The sequence below is a fragment of the Canis aureus genome, chromosome 12 (assembly GCF_053574225.1).
Source record: "Canis aureus isolate CA01 chromosome 12, VMU_Caureus_v.1.0, whole genome shotgun sequence".
Taxonomy (NCBI): domain Eukaryota; kingdom Metazoa; phylum Chordata; class Mammalia; order Carnivora; family Canidae; genus Canis; species Canis aureus.
The window spans coordinates 42,003,234-42,009,233 of record NC_135622.1 but is presented as its reverse complement, the minus strand read 5'-3'; the positions used below and the strand labels follow the sequence as shown (position 1 = coordinate 42,009,233).

General features: G+C 39.9%; 1 protein-coding gene across 13 annotated transcripts in view; it reads left to right on the top strand.

Annotated features, from left to right (window-relative positions):
* Positions 1-6,000, top strand: part of CLIP4 (CAP-Gly domain containing linker protein family member 4) — a 100,091-nt gene continuing 94,091 nt past the window's right edge. For 12 of the 13 annotated variants that reach the window (XR_013349495.1, XR_013349493.1, XR_013349492.1 and 9 more), the window contains exon 1: positions 2-244. The gene's annotated coding sequence lies outside the window, so the exon portion shown is untranslated. Of the gene's footprint in view, positions 245-6,000 lie in introns of all 13 variants that reach the window. The other variant, XR_013349494.1, reaches the window with a different exon arrangement.

The following is a 6,000-nucleotide window of genomic DNA, read 5'->3' as shown; positions in this document are numbered from 1 at the left end:
AGCAGGCTGGTGCACTCAAAGGAAGGCTCCACCACAGGGAGTCAAGTCAAAGCAGCCACCACCACCCTGGCTTTCTGTAATTGGAATCTGCATATGGGCCCAAGGGAACCCATTATGAAAACACCTATTTTCATAGACTCCCAACCAACACTCTAAACAATTTGTGCTCTTGCTGAGGAAGATCCATGAGAGATTGAAATTTTTTTTTTTCTGGGTGCCATTGAGAGGACAGTGTCATGATTGGGTAAGTTTCATTCTAAAATGAATCTCCTGCCCACCCAGGCCTCTGATGATACCTCATTTGTGCAAAGGCACAGGTGAGCATCCTGAACACAGCATCCGTTATTTTAACAAATTAACATGGGTTTCAGGAGTTGGACATATGCTGTGAGGCAATTTAGACTAAAACATTTTACAGAAGTGTAGCCTTTCCTACATAATGACACCAAAAAGTAAAAAAGTCAGTTCAGTGCTAAAAACCTGAATGAAGTATTAAAAATGCTTCACAATCCGCTCCTTTTTTAAAATTATTTTTTACAGTTGATGAGCCAATACTTATACATTACTGATAACTGAAGTCCATAATTTATATGACGGTCCGCTCTTCGTGGCGTATATTCTGTGGCTTTTGACAAATGCATAATGTCACATATCCACCATTACAGCATCATACAGAATGGTTTCACTGCCTCAAAAATCCCTTGTGCTCTACCTTCCTCCCTCCCCAGCCCCTGGCAACCACTGATCTTTTTACTGTCTGTCTTATTTTGCCTTTTCCAAAATGTCATAGAGTTGGAATCATATAGTATGTAGCCCTTTCAGATTGGCTTCTTTCTTTTAACAATATATATTTAAGGGTCCTCCAAGTCTTTTCATGGCTTGATAACTCATTTCTTTTTATCACCTTAATATTCCATTATATAAATGTAGCACAACTTGCATATCCATTCCCTTATTGAAGGGCGTGTTGGTCATTTGCAATTTTGGGTAATTATGAATAACTCTGCTATAAACATTCATGTGCAGGTTTTTGGACGCAAATTTTCAAATCACTTGGGTAAATATCTAGGAATGAGACTGCTGCATGATAAAGTAAGACTATACAGTACTTGGCTTTGTAAGAAACTACCAAACTGTCTTTCAAAGTAGCTCTACCATTTTTCATTCCTATCAGCAGTGAATGAGAGTTCCTTTTGCTCCACATTCTTGCCAGAATTTGGTGTTGTCAGTGTTTAGGATTTTAGCCATTCTAACAGATGTATAGTAGTATCTCACCATTGTTTTAATTTGCAGTTCCTTGATAGCATATGATGTTGAACATCTTTTTTTTTTTTTTAAAGCATCTTTTCATATACTTTACCTCTCATCTTCTTTGGTGAGGTCTGTTCAGATCATTTTCCTAAGGAGTTATTTTCTTACTGTGGGTTGTAAGAGTTCTTTGGTCTATTTTGGGTACAAGTCCTTCATTAGATATTTGTTTTGCAAGGATTTTTCTCCCAGTCTATGGCTGCTTTTCATTCTTTTAAGAGGGTCTTCTGTAGGGCAGAAATGTTAAGTTCCAATGAAGTCCAACTTGAGTTCCATTTTGGACTTAAGTTCCAATATGGTGGTGTATCTTATATTTGGTGTTGTGTCTAAAAAGTCATTACCAGGGATCCCTGGGTGGCGCAGCGGTTTGGTGCCTGCCTTTGGCCCAGGGCGTGATCCTGGAGACCCGGGATCGAATCCCACATCGGGCTCCCAGTGCATGGAGCCTGCTTCTCCCTCTGCCTGTGTCTCTGTCTCTCTCTCTCTCTCTGTGACTATCATAAATAAATAAAAAAAAAATTAAAAAAAAAGTCATTACCAAATGCAAGGTCATTAGATTGTCTCCTATGTTATTTTCTAGAAGTTTTAAACTTCACATTTTACATATATATCCATGATTCATTTTGAGTTAGTTTTTGTGAGAGATGTAAGATCTGTGTTTAGATTAGTTTTTCTGTACATGAATGTCCACTTGTTCCAGCACCATTTATGGAAAACATTATTCTTTTTCCATTGAATTCTCTTTGTTCCTTTGAGGAAGAATGGTTGACTGCATTTGTATAGGTATATTTTTGTGTGGGTATATTTTACTCTGTATTCTATTCCACCAGTCTATTTGTCTTTTCTTTCACTAGTACTATACTCCCTTGAAGACTGTAGTTTTATCCCAAGTCTTTAATTCAAATCTTGTCAGTCACTTGACTGTTTTTCTTCAACATTGGGTTGGTCATTCTGGGCCATATAAACTTTGGAGTCAGGTTGTCAATATCCACAAAATAATATACTGGGATTTTGATTGGAATTGCATTTGAATGCATAGATGAAATTGGAACTGATTTAATCCCAAGTCTTCGTATCCATGGACATGGAATAGCTCTCCATTTATTTAGATGTCCCTTGATTTCTTTGATGAAAGTTTTCTTGTTTTCCTCACATAGATCCTTTACATATTATTAGATTTATACCTAAGTCTCTCTCTCTCTTGATACTGTTTATGGTGTTGCTTCTAATTTCAAATTCCAATTGTTCATTGCTGATATCCAGGAAAACAATTGGCTTCTGTATATTGGTCCACATTTCAAATGTTTTCTTTGGCTTTTCCTTCTTTGCTGCCTTCTGTGCCTTGAAAGAGAGGAAGGAACTCAGGATTTGAAGAAATATATCGAATTATTTATTTATTTATTTTAAAAAGATTTTATTTATTTGGGAGAATGAGCAGGTGGGGGTGGGTGGATGGGAGGCAGATGGAGAGGGAGAAGCAGGCTCCTGGCTGAGCAGTGAGCCCAATGTAGGACTCCATCCCAGAACCCTGGGATCATAACCTGAGCCGAAGGAAGATGCTTAACCCACTGAGCCACCCAGGTGCCCCAGACTTTATTTTTAAAGAGTAGATTTTGGTTTACAGAAACTTGGACACAGTACAGAGGGTTGTGTAAGTCCCTTCTGCCCCTCTGCAGTTTCCCATATTATTAGCATATTGCATTAGTGTGGTATAATTTTCTATTTTAAATTTAACACAGCAAGGAGGTATGGAGTGCTTTTAGGCACACAAAAGAAAATGTTTCCTGCCCTCATGGAGTTTATAGTCTTACTGGAAACGCAGGACAAAATACTTCCATATGAGTGCCTCGTATACAATGTATGCTTCTTTAGTGAAAGAGAGAAATTAGAGAGCTAGCTCTCCATAGATGAGGGGAGATGTAGGAAGGGCCTGGAAGGATAATAGGATTTGGATGGGTGGAGGTAGCTTGCAGGCAAAGTGCAAGCAGAAGGAATGGCATCTACAAGGATGCAGAGGTGTAAAATGACCTCAAAGAATATCAGTGTGAGTAATCAGAACTTAATAAAGTGCTTAGAGGTGAGTTTCTTTTTTTTTTTTAAAGATTTTTTTTTCAATTTTTTAAATTTATTTATGATAGTCACACACACACAGAGAGAGAGGCAGAGACACAGGCAGAGGGAGAAGCAGGCTCCATGCACCAGGAGCCCGATGTGGGATTCTATCCCGGGTCTCCAGGATCGCGCCCTGGGCCAAAGGCAGGCGCCAAACTGCTGCGCCACCCAGGGATCCCCTAGAGGTGAGTTTCTAAGCAGATCCTTTGGGTCCAGTTCTTTTACGAACATTGGGTTTTTGGTTTCACATATACCTCAAGGCAGATATTCTGAATAATTTGTTTCTTTGAATACAAATTACAGGTTAATGCCAGGAAGTTTTTCTAAAGAGAAGTTTTCCCCTTCTAGGGAGAAACAACCAAATGAGGCTGCAGGTTTTTCTTTTGCTCCAAGAGTAGAATCTCACATACAAGCACATCAGGAAAAAAGCAACCTATTTGGGAAGTCAAAAATAGTGATGCAGATGCCAAGGGAAGTTCCCTGAGTTTCCCCAGGCCGCTTACTGGCTGGCTGTGTTGAACTCACTCTCTTTGAAGAACTCAGGCATTACTGGGGGGCAGGGGAACCCTGTGGGGTCTCTCAGGAGGGAGGAAAGCAATGAGGGAATTGTATGGAATTCCAAAGCTTTAATCTCTTCTCACAACTTAGGGAAGAGCAAAGAGGGCATTAAATGCCCTAATTTATTTTTTCTTGGTCTGACTTAACTTACTTCATGAGGCCTCCCTAGAGTTACATGTAATTGCTTATTCAGGTCACCAGTAATGGCTCTGCAGGGATTCAAGGAAGTTTTCGTAGTGAAAGGCCACATTCATATTCACAACTCCAGTCATACCTTCTCCACAGACATTACCTTCCTCCATAACTTCTCTCTGCATCCAATTTTTTCCACCCCCATCCCCACCCCCCACTCTGAGTATAGCCACCCACCTGACTATCAGGACAGCCACCTAGCAGATCTCCTTGACTATAGAGTCCCTCTCATAGTGACTTGGTGTCAAAACCTCAGATCCATTCTTTTCCTTCCCAAAGGCTCATTCATTCTTTCTCTAAAGCATACCTTCCTTCCCAACCCCACCTTATCCCAGGACCCCAGCACTTTACCTCTAACTGTCCCAAATATTTTGCATCAAACATAGGCTCTTTGGTCTGGAACTTAAGATGTTCCAATTAAAAACTTACAAGATGGGGATCCCTGGGTGGCTCAGTGGTTTGGCGCCTGCCTTTGGCCCAGGGTGTGATCCTGGAGTCCCGGGATAGAGTCCCGCTTCGGGCTCTGGCATGGAGCCTGCTTCTCTCCTTCCTCCTGTGTCTCTGCCTCTCTCTCTCTCTCTCTATATCTATCTATCATGAATAAATAAATAAATAAATCTTAAAAAAAAAAAACCTTACAAGACTATCCATGTGTTGCTCCTGTCTTGGGTCCACTGCCACTCATGTTTATCCATCTGCCTAGTGTTTTTCTCTTCTTTCTTGCCATTTTAAGCAAATAAAATAAGCACATATCCAGCTAACTTTGAATTTCAGGTAGACAATAATTTAAAAAATTTTTGGTACAGGGGCACTGGGTGGCTCAATTGATTAAGCACCTGCCTTTGGCTCAGGTCATGATCTCAGGGTCCTGGGATCAAGCCCCATGTTGGGCTCCCTGCTCAGTTCGGATTCTGCTTCTACCTCTCCCTCTGCCTCTCACTCCAGCTCATGCTTTCTCTCTCTCTCTCTCTTTTTCTCAAAAAAATAAATAAAACCTTAAAAAAATATTTTGGTACAGACTTATACTAAAAAATCACTTGTTATCTGAAATTCAAATTTAATTGGGCAGTATATATTTTATGTGTTAACCTTACCGTAATGGAAACTTTTCTTAATGATCCAGTTATTCCTTATCTGATATTTTTTTAGTTCCTAAAATTCCTAATGGAGCCTTTCATTATATGCTATCTTATAATTATTGATTATGCAAGCAGTATTAACACTTATTGAGCAATGATTCAGCATCAGGCACTGTGCTTAGTTCTTTTTATACAATAGCTTATTGAATTCTTACAAGAAATATGTGATTAGGTGGGTCCTACCATGATACCAATTTTATAAATGAGGAAGCTGAGTCTTTGAGAGGTTACTTTATTTGTTCAAGGTCCCAAAGCTAATTAAATTTGAACTTTGATCTGTCTGTAGGGTGACCAACTTGTTCTGGCATCTCTGGCACTGCCCTGGCTTTTAAAAATGAAAGTGCCATATCCCAGAAACCCTTTCAGTTCCATATAGTCAACCCTATATGCTTGACTTTAAAGTCTGGAATTTTACCTAGCTTCCCATATTTTTGAGTTTTAATTTCTTTCCTCTCAGGTTAGAAAGTCCCCAAAGACAGGGTGATATCTAATGGTATTTATAGACACTAAGAATTATTTAGTAAGTGCTTGACAAATGAGGACCAGAAGGTCCCCTCAGAGGCCACGCCTCTTTTCTTGAGCCTCTTCAGATTGCAAGAACTGTGGACTGTGCTTGAGGGTGGCTAATTTTAGATGCAGCTGAGACCTGAGCATGACCAGTGGCCTTTGCAATAGAGGCACAAAAGTGATC